Source organism: Acinonyx jubatus, chromosome D1, assembly GCF_027475565.1.
Source record: "Acinonyx jubatus isolate Ajub_Pintada_27869175 chromosome D1, VMU_Ajub_asm_v1.0, whole genome shotgun sequence".
In the NCBI taxonomy this organism is placed as follows: domain Eukaryota; kingdom Metazoa; phylum Chordata; class Mammalia; order Carnivora; family Felidae; genus Acinonyx; species Acinonyx jubatus.
The window spans coordinates 71,467,352-71,490,955 of NC_069390.1; positions in this window are offsets into that span (position 1 = coordinate 71,467,352).

The following is a 23,604-nucleotide window of genomic DNA, read 5'->3' on the forward strand; positions in this document are numbered from 1 at the left end:
TTAAATATAATTCCAGGTATTGTAGCAGGCAATTCATACACACACAGGTACATACGTGTGTGTGTGTGTGTGTGTATGTATGTGTGTGTTTGTGTGTGTGTGTGTGTGTGTGTGTGTATATATATATATATATAAATAATTTGTTTTAAAAATTAATTATCTCCAATCTTAATTAGTTGCTGCTCTGCTTAAATTGCATATAAAGAGAAAGTTCTAAAAATGGAAAAAGTCGAAGTGCATTGGGCTTCAGTAAAGGCAACTCATCTACTGAAAACATCTATAAAAGCTGAGATTGTATAGATATGTTTGAAGGCACTGAAAAATTATAGCACTGAGATAAAAGAGATAAACATGTAGACGTGTTACTTTTGGGACATATTGTATCATATTGTCCCTAAGGTATCTGTGCACTCCAGGAAAGCACCTATGAACCAAAGAAGAGGAGAAATGTTAACTGTCTTCTATGTCTAACAAGACAAAAATTAGAGTTGAAGGATATTCATTCAGACAATACCATGGGAAATCACAAGCACTTTGGACAGAAGCATCAAATGGATACATTATACAATTAAGAAAGAGACACAAATAGAACTACCCTCAAGGATTGAAGGCAAAAATATACATTACCTTATTCTCTAATATTGTATGATCCAAATGGCTAGTATCTCTAGCCGTCTGCCAGAAGCAAATATAAATTTTCCCTGAAGGAAAATTACATTATACTTGGCCTCCAGGCTCCCTCCCCCCAGTATAGTTAAAAAAATGCAAAGTTTATTACTCAAACAACAATCACCAGGCACATAAGGGTAAGAAATGAGACCAAATCCAAGTAAATAGAAAATAAAAATCATTAAGATCTTGAGATAAAGAATTATTAGAGAGACTTTAAAATAACTGAACATGTTAATAGAAATAAAAGTGTCGAAATCTTTGTCAGAGTATGGGAAACGTGTTTTCTGAAAATGAAATTTCTAGAACAGAAAAAGTACAACAAAAAGGAAGAATTTAAGGGGTTTAATAAGAAAATATTGGGAATGAAGCACAGAGAGACAAAATGGTTTAAAAAAAGTATGTGAAAGGAAGTGGAGATACTAGGGATACAGATTTTAAAAAGTCTGTGATACATATAACTGAAGTTCTAGAATATGACCTTGTATATGGAAAAGGGAGAGAAGGAGAAGAGGGAGAGAAAGGAAGAGAAAGAAAAAGAATAAAGCAGAGCAATACCTGATGTGATAATGGCTGATTTTTTTTTTTTCAGAAGGATGAAAGATATCAAGCTGCAGATTCAAGAAGTTTTATGAAGCACGTTACACAGAGTGCACTGGCAACTGGCAGATAAGAAGGGAAGAAGACTTATTACATAAGTTATTTATGGACTCTCTCAATCATATTACTTATAGGATAAGGATGATTCAGAAAGTAGTCTGGGAAATAGGATAGCCATAAACTTCAATAGGCTACTTACTGTATTATCTCATCTAACTCAACAGTAGTGTAGACGTTATAGTATTTTTTCTTCTAAGTTCCAAATGAGAAAGAATGAGTAATGTTTATTTTCTCAAGTTCACACAGTTGCATGGACTCCAAATGCAATCCATGTTTGTTTGACATAACAGCCCTAACTCTAAACTATTCCATTCTGCAACATTTCAATCATGCGAACATATAAATTTATTTTTAGTCCCCCAAAATGATGGCTTTCAAGATCTATCATTTCACAAATATTATTATGTATCCACATAAGTACTATATTTTTTAAAATCCATTCACATATCCATTAATTCAGCATACATTTAGTACCTTCAATGACCTATATACTTTCAGGCATTTGAGTTACATTAGTGGCAACAACCGTAAGGGTCTTAGATTTTTCCCTACATGGAAGCTCATCAGTTAACCTGCCATGATTTCATAGAGAAGGTTAAGAAACAAATCCTGGACCAAAGATAAAGAAAGGTTTTATTCACAGCACAGCAGGCAATATAAATGTGTGTTGGCACCAGTTTCCCTTACCCCGTCAGCCATACAGAGCGGGAATGACTTCAGAGGATTCTCTGCACACAGTGGATTTGCATCACTCCTGAAAAGCTAAATATTAGTAACGTCCAATATTTTATGATAGGATGCCAGCAAACATGGCCAGGCCAACTTATGACCTGCAGAGAGAGACTATATTTATTATACACAAAAACTTGCCCCTCCACTTTCAAGGGAGATACTGTGATTTCTTCCACGAGTGTTTGCCATACAAAAATCCTTGCAAAGATAATCCAGATTAAAAGGCTATAGTACCTGTGCTTAAAAGAAGTGCAAAAAAGAAAATGACCTGTTGAGAACTCAATAATTAATGGACAAAAGTTCTTTCTTGCGAAGCTTACGCTCTAAGACAAAAAAGCAAATATAATAAGTTTTTCGATTAAATGTGAATGCCAGAGGGAAAAAAGAGTAGATAAAGGAGACTGGGAGATTTAGGGAGTGCAATGTAAATTTTGGTTGATCAGAGTAGGCCCAGATGAGAATGCATGATGGACAAAGAATTAAAGCCTTGAAGGAAAAATTTTTCATGAATACAGCATTTTCACTTGCTTTTATATTAATTTTGCTGTTCTTGGGAAAAATGAATTCACCTAAAATAAAACATCTTCATAATTTTGTTGATTGTAGGTCAAGACCTCACAGGAGAATGATTAAGAATTTAGAAGAGGAGACCTCTCTTAACCAGCATTTTCATATATGAAGTTTACTAGAGATAGGATTATATACATATATTTGGGGTTTGATTAACAGTTACATTCAAGTCCCCCAAACATTGCTCTGGTAAAGCAATTTTGAATTCCCAAAGTACTTGTCGGCCTATTTTATAATCCTTTTGGTACCCATTTTCTTGTAAATGAGAAACCAATTTTCTCAAGAGAAGCAAACAAACAAAACCTCATTTCAAGTCCCCAGAGGTTCAAGTTGACTTTGCAGGCCAAGGCCCATGAGGTGAAAGTGTTTCTAATCTTGGCACTGTACATTTTCCTTGCCTGTGATATCCTCTTTTGGTCATTACCCATGGTGCTCTCTCAACTCACAGTTAATTCATCCAAACTGGCTTATCCTCTGGGACACAACAGGGAAGTTTGAGCCTACTTATGGCTGCAGGAAATGCTATTCTGTGTATTGAAAGGGAACAGGAAAATGAGTTTGGATACTGCAAAATCCTGCAATCCCTTGAGGACAGTATACTTCACATAAGGCATGATGATAAAAAGATACAACAGATTTTTACACTGATCACCAAAGCAAATTCAGAGGCATAATATCATTATAGGAAATTTACACTACCATGTGATAGGACAGCATATATACAGCTTATATAAATATCTGAATTAGGTTTAAGGATTTGGTGAAAATTAATGTGCTTCATATAACTTACTAAAATAAATTTCCTGCTGACTCAGCACCTGGAAGATTACTTGCCTGACAGAGAGTGTAAGAAATATAGTTCTGGGTATAGAAATATCTTTTTATCACTTATTTTTCAAAATAAAGTTATATTTATAGCCAGGAGTTTTACAAACTCTATAGATTTTGTAGCTGCTCACTCCTAAAATGATAGCCTAAGAGAGCAATATATCTGAAGTGTAAATTAGGCTTTTGGTTTCTGTCAAAAGTTGCATCAGTATTTTCTTACATATATGGAGAAACTGATGTGCATTCTCAGAAAAATGCACCCACCACTTATCACAGAGAAACATGGAAACCTAGTTTCATCTTCAAGTCATGAGAATGTCATAATGGTGGATGTTGTTGATAAAGGCATATAAAGTTAATTTGCATTCCAGCTTGCTTCACGGTTTTACCTTTTGTGGAACAGAATCTCGGCAATTGCATTATATTCTACTACAGTAGAATTTGGGCATTTAGGAATTAGTTTTGAAAAATCAAATAAACCTACTTTTTAAAGAACACAGTTTTCAAATTTTTGAATATGCTTGCAATTACATCATGTCTCAACAAACTGAAATAATCCACAGTTTGCATTCATAAACATGAGAAACTGGAAAAGGATGCAATATTAGAGAAGATTTAATATATCTGGGATATTAGAAGACAACTCTACTTCAAGAATGATAACTTTTAAAAAACTTTGCCTGACCCCTGAATTGGGGCCCTGAAACTTTTCAGATATTATAATCTGAGGAAAATATAGGAAAAAAGAACCCGCCCAGGAATTGTACAGGGCAGCCCAAGGATGCAGTGCCTGAGAGAAGGGGAACTCATGAAGTAAAACTCATGACCATTCTTGTCTTCTGTCTGCAGAATATTTCCAAATGGCTATTGCGAGCTGGAGTCCAAGTAGAGCATGGTAATCTGGCTGAGCTGAAGAATCAGAAATCAGAATTTGTAGGTACTAAAGGCAATGGAATTGGTAGAGCACAGAACTGGAGAGTGAATGAAAGTTCTCTCTTAGGTTTACATGCACAGAGTGAGACTACACAAGGCTTACCAGAAAACAGTTGCTATGGGGTTAAAAATTCAACAGAGGAGAGACCTGCCCCACTCGGGATGGAAGAATTCCTTAACGCTTAGAAAAACTGAGACACAAAAAAGGCTTACCCTTAGGAATAAGAATGCTATCAGGAGCATGGGCTACTCTAGGCCCACCCTAATAAGTCTTCAAGGCAAACTCAGAGGACCTAAGGAAAGACCAAGTCTGGAGTTTGAGTGCTGACTGTTACAGTGAAAATTTATCCTGACAAAGGCTGGAACCAACATTACACAATGTAAGCTAATCAGCAAGTTACTGAACTGCCTAATACAACAAAACTCAGAAACTTTCAGAGGAAGACAATGGGTATAGTGTCTCTAAATCAAGTCATAAATAATGTCTGGTAAACATAAAATTAGACATGGAAAGAAACAGAAAAATCCAATCCATAGTGAAAGGATTTCACTAACAGGAGGAAAAAAACACAACCCTATAAAAAGTATAAATGAACTCTTATCAAAAAACAAAATACATTTATAATATATTTTCAATAAGCATATCCATCATCGTTATAGAAGAAATACAAATTAAAGCCACAATTAATTACACTTTACACTAAAATAAAAATACAATAATGCTGATTGGCAAAGATGTAGTACAACAGGAAAACTCATGCTTTGCTGGGGATTATGTAAAATACTATAATGAGGTGCAAAATAGTTTGGTAGTTTCTTATACACTTACTGTATTATTCACCAATTTCACTCACTGATAAGTTCTTTCCTTTAGGATAACCTATGTCCACAGAGAAGGCTGTGATAAAAGCAACAATCAGCAATCAGAAAACAGATCATCAGTATTTGGAGGACAGAGTCCTTTTTGCCCACCCTTGCTCCTTTAAAAGCTATGTTTTCAAGCAGCTCCAAGAACATGTGCACAGCTGCCTGCCCTGTGGCTGGTGGTAGGGTATTGGTAGCTGTTAACCATAATTTGCCTCTAAGTCTTTTCTATAAGTCATAAGCTTCAACAGACTACAGACTTCCAAAATTATTGTAACATATTCTGCCAGTGTAATTGTTGTCTAGGTGGGAAGATAGTTCCCTAGTGTTTCCCATTCTGCCATCTTCCCATAATCCTGTTCCCTACATTGGTTTGGGAATATTAAAAAAAAAATCCTTTTATTTCAGGAATAAACAATGTGGCTGGGATGTATTATCCTTTTTACTATACTCCTTCAATTTGATTTGTTAGTACTTAATTTAGAATTCATGAGATAATTTCCTTTCTTGTAATACCTTTATAAGTTTCCTGAAAGCTTCAATAAATGAGTTTTAAGGTGTTCTCTCTTTTTTCTATTTTCTTTATTAAAAACAATTTTTCTTAATGTTTTATTTATTTTTGAGACAGAGAGAGACAGAGCATGAGCGGGCGAAGGTCAGAGAGAGAGGGAGACACAGAATCTGAAGTAGGCTCCAGGCTCTGAGCTGTCAGCACAGAGCCCGACGCGGGGCTGGAACTCACGGACCGAGAGATCATGACCTGAGCCAAAGTCAGACGCTTAACCAACTGAGCCACCCAGGCGCCCCCCTTTTTTCTATTTTCTAAAATACTTTTGTAAGACTGATGTTACTCTTTAAAAGTTTGAAAGAATTTATTTATGAAGCCATCTAGGCTTGGAGATCTCTTTTGTGGTAAGTTTACAAGTATAGATTCAATTGCTGTAATAGATATTTAGATCTCTTAATTGTTCTTAACCTTTATTTTTTTATTTTTTAATATGAAATTTATTGTCAAATTGGTTTCCATACAATGCCCAGTGCTCATCCCAACAGGTGCCCTCCTCAGTGCCCATCACCCACCCTGCCTTCCCTCCCACCCCCCATCAACCCTCAGTTTATTCTCATTTTTTAAGAGCGTTCTTGACCATTTTTGACAGTCTGTGTTTTTCTAGCCATTCATCAATTTCATCCAATTTTAAATATTTGCCAAATTAAAGTTTTAAAGTATTACTCTACTTAACCTCTTCAAAGGCTTTGGAATCTCTAGTGAAGTCACCATTTTCTTCCTGTTATCCTCTTCTACTTTTTTATCTGTGAACAACCTGATGAGAGGTTACAAGTCTTTTTAAACAAATAACTTTTGTATTTGTTGACATTCTCTATTATAGGTTTGTTTTCTGTATCACTGGTTTCTTAATTCCCTTTCCTCATAAAGGTTAGGTGATTAAAGTGATTTTTTTTCCCAGATTCTTGAGGTAATACACTTTCAGTCTTTCTTTTATATGGCTACAGATTTCTCTTTAAACATAACTTCAGTTCAAACCCACAAGCTTTTAGATATTTTTATTTTCATTCAGATCAAAATATAATTTCAATTAGAGTTTTTCTTTGACTCCTGTAGCATCTAGGTACATATTGTTCAATTTCAAAATATTTGAGGATTTTCTTGTTATGTTTGATTATTGGAGTATTGGATTGTATTTTACTCTATCAGAAAACAATCTATATATTTTACTCATTAAAAAATTGTTGAGATTGTTTTATGACATGGCTTGTCATCAATTTAATAATCACTCAAAGACCATTTAAAAATATCCTCAGTTGTTTGTAGTTCTTTTTTAAAAATTTTTTAAGTTTTTAAAGTTTTTAACTAAATTGTGAGAGAGAGGGAGAGAGGCAGAGGCAGAGAGAGAGACAGAGGCAGAGGCAGAGGCAGAGAGAGAGACAGAGGCAGAGGCAGAGTCAGAGAGAGAGGGAGAAGGAGAATCCCAAGCAGGCTCCATGCTGTCAGCACAGAGCCCGATGCAGGACTTAAACCTACAAACTACAAGATCATGACCTGAGCTGAAATAAAAAGTCAGATGCTTAACTGAATGAACCACCCAGGTACCCCTAGAACTTTCTGTAAGTAAATTAAATGTATTAATTCTCTTCAAATTTTCCATAGGTCTTTGACTTTCCATCTGCTTGAGCTATCCAAAATTGAAATATATACGTTAAAATCTCCTACTCTGTAAGTTTTTCTAACTCCCACCTTTTCTGTTAATTTTTCTTTTATATGATTAAATGTTATAAAGGCACATAATATTTAGAACTTTTCTTCAACTGTCTATTGTATAGATCCTGAAATATTATGAAATGCAGCCTGCTTTATTTCTAGTAATATCTATTAGCATATATTTCCACTTGTAGTATATTGCAATAGAGTTTTTTGGTTAATATTAGTGGTGTGTGTGTGTGTGTATGTATATATACATACATATATACATATATATGTATATATATACACGTATATACACATATATATACGTGTATATACGTGTATATATATGTGTGTGTGTGTGTATATATATATATAGATATATATATAGATATATATATATAGATATATATATAGATATATATATATATCTCACCATCCTTTTGCTTCCAATCCTTGTATGTCCTTATACTTCAAATACGCAATATGGAGGCACCTGGATGGCTCAGTCAGTTAAGCATCAGATTTCAGTTCAGGTCATGATCTCTGGGTCCCTGGGATAGAGACCCATGTCAGGCACTGCACTGAGAGGGTGGAGTCTGCTTGGGATTCTCAATCTCTCTCTCTCTCACTCTCTCTCACTCTCTCTCTGCCCCCCTCTCTCTCTCTAAATAAATAAATAAGCTTAAAAATAAAAAATAAATTATGCAATATGTAGTTTACATATAATATATGTGCAATAAATATATAGTTTAGGATTTTTATAATCCAACCTGACCATCTTACTCTGTTAAATGAATATAGCCCAATTAAATAATAACAGGTAATTACAATGTTAGGTTTTAATCCTTCTTCTTACTATTTGCATTTTACTCCCCTTTTCTCCTTTTTTCTCTGTGCTTTATATACATACACAAGTATTTTTAATATAATTTTTATTTTGCTATCTTGCAAGTTATGCATTCATTAATAATCTTTTTTAAATAATTTATTTATTTTTAAATTAATATCCAAGTTAATTAGCATATAGTGTAAGGATTTCAGGAGTAGATTCCCTAATGCCCCTTACCCACTTAGCCCATCCACCCTCCCACAACCCCACCAGCAACCCTGTTTGTTCTCCATATTTAAGAACCTCTTATGTTTTGTTCTCCTCCCTGTTTTTATATTTTTGCTTCCCTTCCCTTATGTTCATCTGTTTTGTCTCTTAAAGTCCTCATATGGGTGAAGTCATATGATTTTTATCTTTCTCTGACTAATTTCACTTACCATAATACCCTCTAGTTCCATCCATGTAGTTGCAAATGACAAGATTTCATTCTTTTTGATTGCCGACTAATACTTCATTGTGTATATAAAACACATCTTCTTTATCCATTCGTCCATCGATGGATACTTGGGCTCTTTCCATATTTTGGCTATTGTTGACAGTGCTGCTATAAACATTGGGGTGCATGTGCCCCTTCAAAACAGCATATCTGTATCCCTTGGAAAAATAACTAGTAGTACAATTGCCAGGTCATAACATAGTTCTATTTTTAATATTTTGAGGAACCTCCATATTGTTTTCCAGAGTGGCTGCACCAGTTTGCATTCCCATCAGCATTGCAAAAGAGATCCTCTTTCTCTGCATCCTCGCCAACATCTGTTGTTGCCTGAGTTGTTAATGTTAGCCATTCTGACAGGTGTGAGGTAGTATCTCATTGTGTTTTGATTTATATTTCCCTGATGATGAGTGATGATGAGCATTTTTTCATGCGTCTGTTAGCCATCTGGATATCTTCTTTAGAGAGGTGTATATTCATGACTTTTGCCCATTTCTTCACTGGATTATTTGTTTTTTGGGGTGTTGAGTTTGATAAGTTCTCTATAGATTTTGGATACTACCCCTTCACCTGATATGTCATTTGCAAATATCTTCTCCCATTCTGTTGGTTGCCTTTTAGTTTTGCTGATTATTTCCTTCGCTGTGCAGAAGCTTTTTGTTTTGATAAGGTCCCAGTAGTTCATTTTTGCTTTTGTTTCCTTGCCTCTGGAGACATGTTGAGTAAGAAGTTGCTGTGGCCAAGATCAAAGCAGTTTTTGCCTGCTTTCTCCTCGAGGATTTTGATGACTTCCGGTCCTATGTTTAGGTCTTTCATCCATTTTATTTTTGTGTATGGTGGAAGAAAGTGGTCCTCGTTCATTTTTCTGTAATGTGCTGTCCAATTTTCCCAGCACCACTTGCTGAAGAGACTGTCTTTATTTCATTGGATATTCTTTCTACTTTGTCAAAGATTAGTTGGACATACGTTTATGGGTCAATTTCTGGGTTCTCTATACTGTTCCATTGATCTGAGTGTCTGTTTTTATGCCCAGAAACTCTCCAACTGTACAGGCAACATAATGGAAATAAATTCCTATCAATGGATTCAATGGTCCAATCAAAAGACATAGGGTAACAGAATGGATAAAAAAACAAGATCCATCCATATGCTGTTTACAAGAGCCCCACTTTAGACCTAAAACACCTTCAGATTGAAAGTAAGGGGACAGAGAACCATCTACCATGCTAATGGTTGCCAAAAGAAAGCCAGAGTAGCCATACTTATATCAGACAATCTACACTTTAAAATAAAGACCGTAACAAGAGATGAAGAATGGCATTGTATATAATTAAGAGTTCTAACCACCAAGAAGACCTAACAATTATAAACTTTTTGCTCCAATTGTGGAAGCACCAAATATAAATCAATCACAAACATAAAGAAACTCATTGATAATAATACCATAATAGTAGGGGACTTCAACATCCCACTTACAGCAATCAATAGAAAATTAACATGGAAACAATGGCTTTGAATGACACACTGGCTCAGATGGACTTAACAGATATATACAGAACATTTCATCCTAAAGCAGAATACACATTCTTCTCCAGTACACATGGAATGTTCTTCAGAATAGATCACATACTGACTGGGACACAAATCAGCCCTCAACAAGTACAAAAAGATGGAGGTCATACTGTGCATATTTTCAGACCACAACACTATGAAACTTGAAATCAACCACAAGAAAAAATGTGGAAAGGTAACAAATACTTGGAGACTAAAGACCATCCTACTGAAGAATGAATGGGCTAACCAAGAAGTTAGAGAAAATTAAAAAGTACATGGAAGCCAATGAAAATGATAACACCACAGCCCAAAACCTCTGGGACGCAGCAAAGGCAGTCATAAGAGGGAAGTATATAGCAATTCAGGCCTTTCTAATGAAGGAAGAAAGGTCTCAGATATACAACCTAACCACACACCTTAAAGAGCTGGAAAAAGAACAGGAAATTAAAACCCAAAACCAGCAGAAGACAGGAAATAATAAAAATTAGAGCAGAAATCAATGCTATCGAAACCAAAAAAACAAAAAACAAAAAACTGTAGAACAGAGCAACAAAACAAGAAGCTTGTTCCTTGAAACAATTAACAAAATTGATAAACCACTAGCCAGTTTGTTCAAAAAGAAAAGACCCAAATACATAAAAAAAGAATGAAAGAGGAGAGATCACAACCAACACAGCAGAAATAAAAACAATCATGAGAATATTATCAGCAATTATACGCCAATAAAATGGGCAATCTGGAAGAAATGGACAAATTTTAGAAACATAAACTACGAAAACTCAAACAGGAAGAAATAGAAAATTTGAACAGACCCATAACCAGTAAATAAATCGAACTATTAATCAAAAATCTCCCAAAAACAAGAGTCCAGGGCCAGATGGCTTTCCAGGGGAATTCTACCAAACATTTAAAGAATATTCTTATAGTCATTACCCTAATGGGCCAATTTCTTAGCCGTTGTCTCCTAGTTCCAAAGTTATTAATTTATACTCAGTTCTCTTATGCTGGGGCTGGGATGATACAAGGTTGCACTTCTGTTTTCAGATGGCTCTCAAGTTTTTCCCTAGAGTGTGACTGAGAGGAAGAAGTAGGAGAGGACAGTTTTCCCCTACTACTTTTCTTGCTGTTACAGTGAACATTTCTCCAAAAATGGTATCAGCCTTTGGTTCCAGTCTCAAGATTCTTGAAATATTACCAAATCCAGCTTCAGCATGATGCCCATACAAACCATTACCAGACAAAGCCCACACATTAGAAATCAGAGTTCCTGCTACTTGAGGCCTCAATCTTAGTTGACTCATCTTCAAATACATTTATCATAATCTTAATGCATAGGTTTAAATAATTTAAGGATATAAAACACTTGGAATGGTACTATGAACATTTTAAGTTCTATATAATATGATTTGGTATTGATATATATAGCAATATACATCAATATCTAATATACATGATGTGTGTACATATGTATGTATGCATACCCATCCCTTGACCTTGAAAGATATATTCTTTAAAAATGGATAATTACATTTTTTTGGAAAAAGTCTAAATAAATTTAAAATAATCATATTATCAATAGACATGGTATAAGCAGACTCTATCATTTTTGGAATCCTCAAGAATTTGTCATTATTACGGAATCTGTAAAGTTATATACAAGAAATACACTATATATCTTTATAGGTTCACACATTAATAGGTAAAATAAATTAGATATTCATTTAAAATTCATCAATTAGGACGTAAAAATGTGGGTAGGTTTGAATACTACATATGGTTTTTCAAATGAATATTTAAAACAGTGCCTATTCCCATGCAGAGATCACTCATATTAAGCCTTGATTTCAAAGGCCAATTTGTATTCAAAGAAAACGTTATTCATAGCAAGCATTTTAAATTATACTGTGAAAAAATGTTGCTTCAGTTATAAAACAAATTATACTAGCTGTTGAGAGAATGGTAGAGATTTTAAGGAACATAATCTATAGAATTAGATAAATTATTTAAGGTTAGTTCCTAATTAGGTTTAATAACATCAATAATTAACAACTCCCCAAACTCAACAAAAGTGCTTTATTCTTTTCAAAGAGCTTTCTTTTTATTTCCTTATTAGATGCTCACATCAATTCCCCAAGGTTACTTGGCAAAATGTTACCCTCATTTATTGGATAGGAAAATTGAATCTTGGAGATGTCTTCAGACAGCTTGTTTATCATAGGAGTACTATCATCTGTCATCACAGAATTACAATGAAATTAATGTTACATTGTTGTCTCAGTACCTACCTCATAATCTATGAAATACACTAACATTTCACTTCACGCACCTTACTTTTTTCTGGATCCATACACCCTGTAATAGTTTATGAAACCAAGTTTTAAATGTATCACAATATAAACAGATAAAACAAGAACAGAATAACAAAAACATAACTATCATGTTACGTTTCCCACGTAGTGGAGAATCATAAGGGAGAAAATCTGTCAATCATTTTAAGAGAAACAGAAGCAAAGCATGCTCTGAATTGAAAATAAGCCATATCCCTGGCCCATAGAGAGGGGGAGAGAACAGGAAAGAAAGGAAATTACAGATTTCCAGGAAGGGAAAGGAAATGAAGGTACTTTCCAGTGTGTGTGTGGTGGGGGGGGGGGGTGGATGAATATCCATTGCTCCCTTTGAAATCAGATACAGAGCACATAAAACAGGTATTGGACAGCCAGGAAACTAGCCACGGCCAATATTTTAAAAAATTAAACACACACACACACACACACACACACACACACACACACAAAACAACCACCTCAAAATGGGTAGAAAACTACCTGAAGGGATGAGCACAAAGGAAGTTTCAACAGAGAAATACTGCTTATCTTTCATCATCCCCATCTTCATCAACTTGGCTAACATTTTGAATGTTCTAGGTTTAATGTCAAGTGTTCTAAAAATACTGTGTACTTTGCTCCTCAATGCAGTTTCATGAGGTAATTTATTGTTTTGCATTCTATAGTTAAGAAAACTGATGATTTAAGAGGTTGAGTAATTTGCCTAAGGTTAAAGAGTTAAATGGAATACAGTTTGAGTACGCTTTAGCAAAAATTTCCTTTCTACCTCCAAAACAAACTTCCTCTCATAACCTAGCTTTCAAACACTCAGAAATATGATGGCACACTTCACATAACAGCAACTTCAAGTTATCCCTGGAAAGCAGAGTTTTTTGAAGATTTTATTTTTAAGTAATCTTTACACCCAATGTGGGCTCAAACTCACAGTCCCTGAGATCAAGAATTGCATGCCCCTCTGATTGAACCATCCAGGTGCCCCCAGATCATCTTTATATGAGACGTCCCGTGAATCACATTGGAATTTCCCTCAGAACAATGATATCCCAGTATGAGATAAGGATTGTAAATGCTACCTTAAATTTATTGAAGTCAATATTTGAATCGTATTTCTTGACTCTTAGTTTGGACTGAAAATCCCTCTAAAATTCATACTTGAATTCTAACCCTCAAAGTGAGAGTGATCACCACTTTTCAGAGGTGATTAGATTATAAAGATGGAGTATCCATGAATGAATTAGTGCCCCCTATTAAAAAAAAAAAAAAAGCCTCCAAAGAGCTTTTTCAACCCTTTTTGCCCTATGGGTATATATGCGAGGAGAAAGACATCCATGAACCACAAAGTGAATTCTCACCTGACGCCAATCTACCAGTGTCTTGATCTTGGACTTCTCAGCCTTCAGAACCATGAGAAATTAATATTGGTCGTTTATATGCCACATAGTCTATGGTATTCTGATCTAGCATGCTAAATTGACTAAGTGAGGAATTTAGAACTTTTACTTGTCCACCCACTTCAGAATCTTTAAGAAACTTTGAAATCAGAAACACTCATTACTACCACATTATATATCTTATAATTTCTGACTTTTTATTAAATCTGTAGCCTTATTAACAGTAACTATCCAGGATTAACCCTGTGTTTTGCTATTACTGACAATTCTATATACTCTTTGCCTATATTAAGATTGTGTATTTCTCAACTAATTAGAAGAAAATTCAAACATTTTCAGTACTTTAATATTTTTAATTTATATAATTTATACATAAAATCTATGTATAGATTATACTTGTTTGAGCCTTCTCATTATTTGAGATGTGTTTTAATTGCCTTAAAATTTTTCCAAATCTTACCTACCTCTGTTTCATCTTTGACTCTAGTCTTTGTAGCTGTTATCTTTACATCTAAGTCTATGTACTATGACTACATGACCTTATTTCAGAGAAGTCACATTTTTTATATACTAATTAGGATGCCAAGCCATTTTATAACATCTTTGAAAAAAAATTTTTTAATGTTAATTTATTTTTGAGAGAGAGAGAGAGAGAGAGCGAGCATGAGCAGGGGTGGGAGGGGCAGAGAGACTGGAAGACACACAATCTGCAGCAGGCTCTAGACACTGAGCGTCAGCACAGAGCCCGAAACGGGGCTCCAACCCACAGACTGTGAGATCATGACCTGAGCTGAAGTCAGATGCTTAACCAACTGAGCCAGTCAGGCTCCCCTATAACATCTTTTTAAATAGAACTTTTGAGCACTTAATGTGCCAGGACCCATATAAGGTTCTAATGATAGAAGGGCAAACAAGACTTGAATCCTACTTTCAGGGAATAAGCAGTAAAAAAAACCAAAACCAAAAACAAAACACTAGGGCACTCAATCCAGTCAGTCAGGTTGCTTGCCCTTGTTTTGTTATTTTTATTTTGCTTTATCTTTTCACAGACACTGCGATGGTGAATTTTATGTGGCGATTTGACTTGGGCCATTGGGTGCCCAGATATGTGATCAAATATTCTATGCTGACAACGAATATGTTTATGCATGTGTTCTTGGATGAAATTAACATTTAAATTGGTAAGCTGAGTATAGCAGAATGCTCAGTGTCAGGCTGATGGCATGCAAGTGCATTGCTGCATTGGTCCCATATACACATGGCAGTGGGGTCAGTGGGAGGGACTGAAGGTAGCATATTGTACCCATGCAGATGCAGAGGCCTGGGTGCTCATGGGGGGAAAGGGACACACAACAGGGAGGGATTCAGATGGCTGGTTTCAGCAAATGTGAATGCCCTTGGGACAAAAGTTGGTAAAATCTATAGGGGTTCCATGGTAGCTGCTGGCCATTGAAGTGGCAAAATTTGCCCAGCTGGCTGCAGAGCAGGTCACTGTGAAACTCCATAGCTCCCACTATATGACCACTATTGGTAGTCCCTGCTTTTCTTCCTCAGGCCTAGCCATCTCTACCATTCTCAGCTTTTCCTAAACTAAACTGAACAGACCTTCATGTGGTACCCTGAACGTCTGGGAAGCTGATCACTTACTTCAGTCTTCCTTTCCTAGTGAGGGCAGCTCTTTATAGCTGGGAAATTTCTGCTTAGCACTGTGCAGTGCCATCTTGGAGGATGGGATGATTGCAGGCCAATGAAATGGCCTTCCCTATCTTCTTAGGAGTATCTTCTCACTAGTTTTTCTCAGATTTTTCTTGTTGCACTGTGTTGCTCAAGTTTAAGTGGACTCTGGAGCTTTTCCGTAGCTGTTTCTTCTTCTTTCTTCTTTCTCCTCTTTGTCCTCCTCCTTCTCCTCCTTCTCCTTCTTCTCCTTGGATAGTTGTCTGTTAATCTTTGTGGGAAGATGGAGGCAGGGGCCTCCTAAGTTGCCATTTTGGTGACATGACTCCATAAATCTCTTTCTTTCTCTTACACACACACACACACACACACACACACACACACACACACACACACACTTGATTCTGCAGTAATAAAGAACGCTAATACAGGTACAATGTTTTTGCTTTTTCCTTTTATACATTAGATAAGGGAGAAATCTGTCCAGCTCTTGGTTTTTCATAGATCGATTGTGGCTTGTCATTGGCAGCACTTATTACCTACTTTGGTGTGTCAGATCAAATACATTTCCTGGTCATATAAACCTGATGTTTATATGGTACCTATAATAATTGTGTTTTATGGAAAGATAAGTTGACATTCAGAATATGACTTGACAGCTTATATAAGTCTACCTAGAGTGAAAAAAAATGGGCTGATCATGAGGGGTGCAAATGTTGTTGTTCCTATGACAGTTCTATTTCTCAGTGAATTAATCATTCGCCATTCTGAATTTGTGTCTTAAGAGCTTACTTAATGTGTTTCTACCTCCAAGATATTAATGGACTCTTAGTATGCTGATAAAATCAATGTGCTGAGCCAGCAAAACAAAGGGCTATATCTGAAGCTTAATAAATTCATCAAGATAATGAATTTAATCCCTGGAGTCTTCCTAGCAGTATTCTAGTGTACATTTACCAGCCGGAGATATAAAGGAATAAACATTCCTCTTTCTCTAAATATGGGAAATAAGCATTTGTTTTTCTTTTAAAATTTCTAGCAATGGATGTAGAATGCAAAAGAAAAAAAAAAAAGAAAATCGGTGTTTCAATAGTATTGATAACTTAATGTATAATTTGTTTAATTAAATGCAATTTAATGTAAAAATACCTCAATACTGATCTGTGTAATTATATAGTGTATAATTGCATAATTAGCACTAGAATATCAGATCTCCAAGGACAGTGATGGTAATTCAATTTTGTATTCCCAGAGCCTACCGTAGTATCTGACACATAGTAGATGCTTAATAAATATTGTTGAAGGGATAAACATTTTAATGAGAGTGAACTATTAAAAGATGACTGATAAACACATTACTTAACTGATTAACTACTTTAATTTATGATCTGTCTTGGGCATTGTCCCTCGTTATTCTTCCCTTTTCCCCTGGTAATAAAGTATCTAGATTTTAGCTGGGTCCATGGTTATCAAGAATATAGATTCCATTTCATAGTTTCTCTTCTAAGCAGATGTCTCCAGTAACAATGTGATAACCAATGGCTTAAGACAGAAATGTTCTGTAATAAATTCAAGAAATTATTACTATATTCTTTTTTGGCCTTTCTGTGCTTATATCCTTGAAATAGAAACAAGATGGGAGGAACTGTAGCTCCCATTTTGGCTTATGTAGATGAGAGCTACCTCTTGGGGTTCCAGAGAAATGAGCTGCAAAGGACATGGAGTCTCTGCCCCTCCCCTGCTCAAACTGTCTCTCTCTCTCTCAAAATAAATTTAGATTTATTAAATAAGTAAATAAAAATATATGAATAAAGTAAAAGCATAACAATGAATAGTCATTTTTATGAAATTCTTGACCTGGTTGGGGGATAAATATATTCACAAGTAACTTAAAATTATATTACCCAAAATCCTATAATTAGTCATTAATTTCAATTGAAACATTATTTCAAATAAAATGTAGGAAATGGTAACTCTTGGTGAATATATTGACCTTTTCAGTCACATTTATTGTTTCACTTTAGCACAGTATCTGGCATATAGCTGAGGCTCAGTAAATGTAAATGAATTATTGATGTTTCTAATATTTCTTCTATATTTTCTATATTTACTATAGATTTCATAAAACTTTGAATTTTTTTAGAAGCATGAACAATTAATATTGAAAACCATATCAGTAGAAATAAAATGCTAAAAAAATCCTGAGAGATAAAATCTAGAAGGTTCTAGGAAGGTTTCTTAGATGATATCAAGACTAATTCTACAGAGAGGACAGAGTAGGGCATTCCATTCTGGGCACCGTGAGACAGAAGTGTGAGGTGTGAATAATACAGCTATTAAAAAGCTTACGTGTATTTATTGGGATAGTGACAGGAGCAAAGTGTTTAAAATGACCTTTGATAAAGTTTTACTTTATAATCCCACACACAAAAAATACTCCCTGACATCTAATTAATGTGTGTGTTCCTTCCTATTGAAAAAAAGACTGGATCTATTATCTGTCAAGTAAGATATTCTAGTATCCTAGGAAGCATCAAAATGTTTATATATATTGGAGGGCATCTGGGTGGTTCAGTTGGTTAAGCGTCTGACTTTCACTCAGGTCATGATCTCACCGTTCATGGGTTGGAGCCCCACATTGCACTCTGTACTGACAGCTCAGAGACTGGAGCCTGCTTTGGATTCTGTGTCTCCCTCTCTCTCTGCCCCTCCACTACCCATGCTCTGTCTCTGTTTCCCAAAAATAAATAAACATTGAATTTTTTAAAAAATGTTCATATTATATTGCCACATACAGAGTATGTAAGACTTACAAAGATACTGTAGATAATCTCTTTATCCAACGTTATGCTTCCTTACCAAATAATGTTTCAACCAACAAAATGAAAGAGAATCTACCTTCAAGTGAGGAATAGATTTGTAATTAGATATGTCCCTAAACAGAGAGGACTCCAACCCACAAAGCTTGGTGTTTGTCTGCCTTTTGTCTTTTTTTTCCCCAAGGAGAAGTGACTTATCTGATTGTTGGAACTAGTTCATTCTCAGGGTTGACACATTTTCTCCTCTCATATTTTGTCTATCCTGGAATGCTCAAAAGAGGGTTGAGATGAATTTGCTCACTTCACTAAGAAATATTAGGAAGATAAACTCCGATATTAAGTCAAGCTGCAATCTTTCATTCAGCTTTATTAGCAATATTATAATCTCTAACTCTCTGACTCGATTGGCTCAGAACGCAAAGGAAGAAGAATGGTCAAATCTGTTATCACTCAAAGCCTAATATATCAGTACATCATTTTGCTATAGGGGAAATAGTTTTTAAAATGTGAAGCACCCCTCTCCAACCCCTGCCCTTCAAAAAGTTGCCTAGTCATACCCTTCCCCATCCCCCATCACTGACATTCACAAAGACCATCCCCTGATAGTACTCACCCAACTTGAGGTTGTTCAGTACTACCAGTGCACTTAGGATTAAAAAAAATTCTCCAGGTGCCTGGGTGACTCAGTAGGTTAAGCATGTGACTTAGGCTCAGGCCAGGATCTCATGGTTGGTGAGTTTGAGCCCTGCAATTGGCTCTCTGCTATAGTGCAGAGCCTGCCTGGGATTTTCTATCTCCCTCTCTCTCTCTGTCCTTCCCTTGTGCTTTCTCTCTCTCTCTCTCTCTCTCTCTCTCTCTCTCTCTCTCTCTCTCAAAAACAAACATATTGGAAAAAAAAATCACATAAGGCCTAAAACTTTTATGGGTAATATCTGAATGTTTCAAAATATTATTTTATATAAAGAAAAATAAGCAGTAGTAAAATCCTTGGACTGATTTTAACGGTCTCCTGAAACTTGGGTCTAACTATTTAAAACAAAACAATAAAAAAATAATTCAAATGATGAATCACACTTATTTGGATCATGGTTGAAAACAATATGGTGATCATTTTTTAAACACCATTTTGATTTAAAGTATCATTTTAGCCCATTGGCTGAAATCCATGTTAAAAATTGTTTTTAAAGGAAACACTTTTTTTTATCCTGTTTCCTGGGCAGTTTTTACTTCCATCTTGAAAAAAAAAATGTCAAAATCATTTTTTAAAACTCATTCTAAACAAATTTTTATGGTTTCAGGTAGGTATTTCTAATTGTTTGCTGTTCAAGATTATAATTTCTGAGAATTTACGACCAGTGAATAATTTTTCAATTATATGTGAAAAATATAATCAGTTCAAATATATTTCAATATATTCAATATATTCAAATATATTTCAAATATATAATTTCAAATTGAAATTATAATTTCAATTATATTTCACTCATATTTCATGGACTAAGTTTGCACAAATCAGATTTCCAAGATTACTGAAATGTTTTAAAAATAACTATTAAGGGGCAGGTGGCTCAGTTGGTTAAGTGTCGGACTTTCGCTCAGGTCATGATCTCGCTGTTTGTCATTTCAAGCCCCTCATCAGGCTCTGGGCTGACAGCTCAGAGCCTGGAGCCTGCTTCAGATTCTGTGTCTCCCTCTCTCTCTCTGTTCCTCCCCTGCTCACGTTCTCTCTCAAAAATAAAGGTGAAAAAAATTAAAAATAAAAATAACTATTAAAAATAAAAATAAAAACAAAAGTAATTATACCTATGAGTTGTTCATGGTTGACAACAATTACAAACCAGATTACAATAACTTTGTGAGAACAAGTTTTATACTATTTTTACCACAAATTTAAAAAGTCTATTATGATTTAAAATATTTGGAGATTTTTGAAAAAGGTATAATGCAACAGTTGATTTCCTATTAAAATATAAATAGCCAAAACTATTCCAAGAATAGAAACTAGAATAAACTAATAACTTTAGAAGATATTTGAAAGGGATTTTTTTTTTGCTTTACAAATATTATTATAAAAGAAGGCACCAGGACCAGATAGTTTGACAAAGCAGTATATATAATGTCTAGGAAACACATTTTCTGTTAGATCTCTTGATCTCTCTCTCTGCCACTCAAATCTTTATTTTTTATACAGATTTTTGTTACTGTGGTTTTAATATTATTTCTGCCATTTCTGGCATGAAAGTTAAAAGTCAGAAATAGTAAAATCAACTAAATCTACAATAATTAGTTAAGTGATACACTAAATAAAAATATGTAAAGTATGATGTTAAAACCACAAAATGCATGTGTATGTGGGTAAAAATGTAGCATGCTTTTAGACTTAAATGACCACCAATTTAAAATAGACTTTTATATACACAGGTTGTTATATATGAACCTCATAGCAACCAAAAACCTAGAATAGATACACAATCTATATAGAGAAAATAATTCTAACATAACACTAAAATTAATTATATCAAAAAGGAAAAGAGCAAGAGAAAAATAAATATAACTGTAAAAACAACCAGAAAACAATTGACAAAATGTCAATAAATACAAACCTATCTGTAATTAATTTAAATGTAAATGGACTAAATGTTCTAATCAAGACATAGAGTAGAATAGATTTAAAGAAAGACTGCCCTACATGCTGCCAAAAGAAACTCACTTCAGATCTAAAGACACATACACAGTGGAAATGGAAGAATGGAAAAAGAGATTCCATGTAAATAGGAATGAAAATAAAGATGAAGTAACAATATTTATATCAGATAAAACAGACTTTAAAACAAAGGTTGTAACAAGACACAAAGAAGGGCATTTTATAATAAGACAAATCCAACAAGAAGATAAAACACTTGTATTTATTCACTAAACATAAAAGTACGTAAACACAGAAGACAAATATTAACACACGCAAAGACAGAAAATGACAGCAATACAATAATGCTACAGGATTTTAACACCTCACTTACATCAATGGATAGATCATCTAGACAGAAAATCAGTAGGTAAACAGTGGCTCTGAACAAGATTTTAGACTATATAGACTTAGTTGATATATACAGAACATTCCACCCAGAAACAGCAGTATAAACATTATTGTCAAGTACACATGGAATATTTTCCAGAAGAGGTCACATGTTAGGCCACAAAACAAGCCAAGGTAAATTTAAAAAGGTTGAAATCATGTCAAGCATCTTTTCCAATCATTATGGTAAGAAACTAGAAAACAACAACAAGAAAACCAGAAAAAATACAAACGTGGAGACTAAACAATAACCACTGGATCAATGAAGAAATCAAAGAGGAAATAAAAATACCTTAGGACAAATGTAAATGAAAATAACTCCAAAATTAATGGGACACAGAAAAAAAGTTATAAAGTTTATAGTAATACAGGCCCACGTCAGCAAACATGAAAAATCACAAGCAATCTCACCTTACATCTAAAGGAACAAGAAAAATAAGAACAAATCCCAGTTAGTAGAAGAAAATAATAAATTCAGAGTGAGTGTATGTACAATATAAACCAAAAAAAAAAAAAAGTAAAAAGAAAGGATTAATGAACTAGTTGTTGGTTCTTTGAAAGAATAATTGAAACAGATATACTTCTACTAAGATTCAAGCAAAAGGCCAAAATAAATGAAATAAAGGATGAAAAAAAAGAAGTTGCAACTGATTCTACAGAAATATAAAGGATATATACAAGAGGTTGCTAAGAACACTTAGATGCCAACAATTATACAACCTAGAAGAAATGGATAAATATCTAGAAACATACAATCTTCCAATCTCAATCAGGAAGAAATAAAAAATATGAACAGAGCAATTACTAGTAATAAAATATAATCAGTAATCAAAAAACTCCCAACAAACAAAAATCCAGGACCAGACTTCACAGGTGAATTATACCTAATATTTAAAGAAGAGTAAATACTTATCCTTCTCAGACTATTTCAAAAAATTAAAGAAGAAAAAATGCTTCCAATTTCATTCTACAAGGCCAGCATTACCCTGATACCTAAACCAAACATACTACACACACACACACACACACACACACACACACACACACACACACACACCACAAACTACAGGCCAATATCCTTGGTGAAATTAGATGCAAAAATCCTCAAGAAAATATTAGTAAACCAAATTCAACATTACATTAACAAGATTATACACCATGTCAAGTGGAATTTATTCCAGGGATTGCAAGGATGGTTCAATGTTCGCAAACCAATCAATGCAATATAGCACATTAACAAAATTAAGGATGAAAATCATACAATCATCTCAATAGATGGAGAAAAAGAATTTGAAAACTTCAACATCCATTCATGACAAAAACTCTCAAAAAGTGGGCTTAGAGGGAACATACCTCAACACAAAGTTTGTATGTGACAAACCCAAAGAAAGCTTTTTCTCTAAGATCAGAAACAAGACATGGATACACACTCTCTCCACTTTTATTCAACATACTATTGAAAGTCCAGCCACAGTAATTAGACAAGGCAAAAACAAACAAAAAACCAAACCAAAAAAAAAAAAAAAACCCAAAAACTATCCCAATTGGAAAGTAAGAAGTAAAACTATCACAATTTGCAGATGATATACTATGTACAGAAAACCTAAAGCTTCTACCAACAACTACTACAACTAATAAATGAATTAAGTAGCAAGACCTAAAATTCAATCTATAGAAATATGTTGTATTTCTATACACTAATAACCAATTATTAAAAATTTTCTTTTTCTTTTTCTAAATTCAAGTATAATGAACATGGTGTTATATTAGTTTCAGTCATACAATATGATTTAACAATTCTATACATTTCTCAGTGCTCATCAAAATAAGTGCAGTCTTAATCCACTTTATTTCACTCATCCCCTCAACAGCTGCCCTCTGGCAACCACCTTTTTATTCTCTGTATTTAAGAGTTTAGTTTTTCATTTCCTAATATCCAAATGAGTGAAATAATATAGTACTTGTCT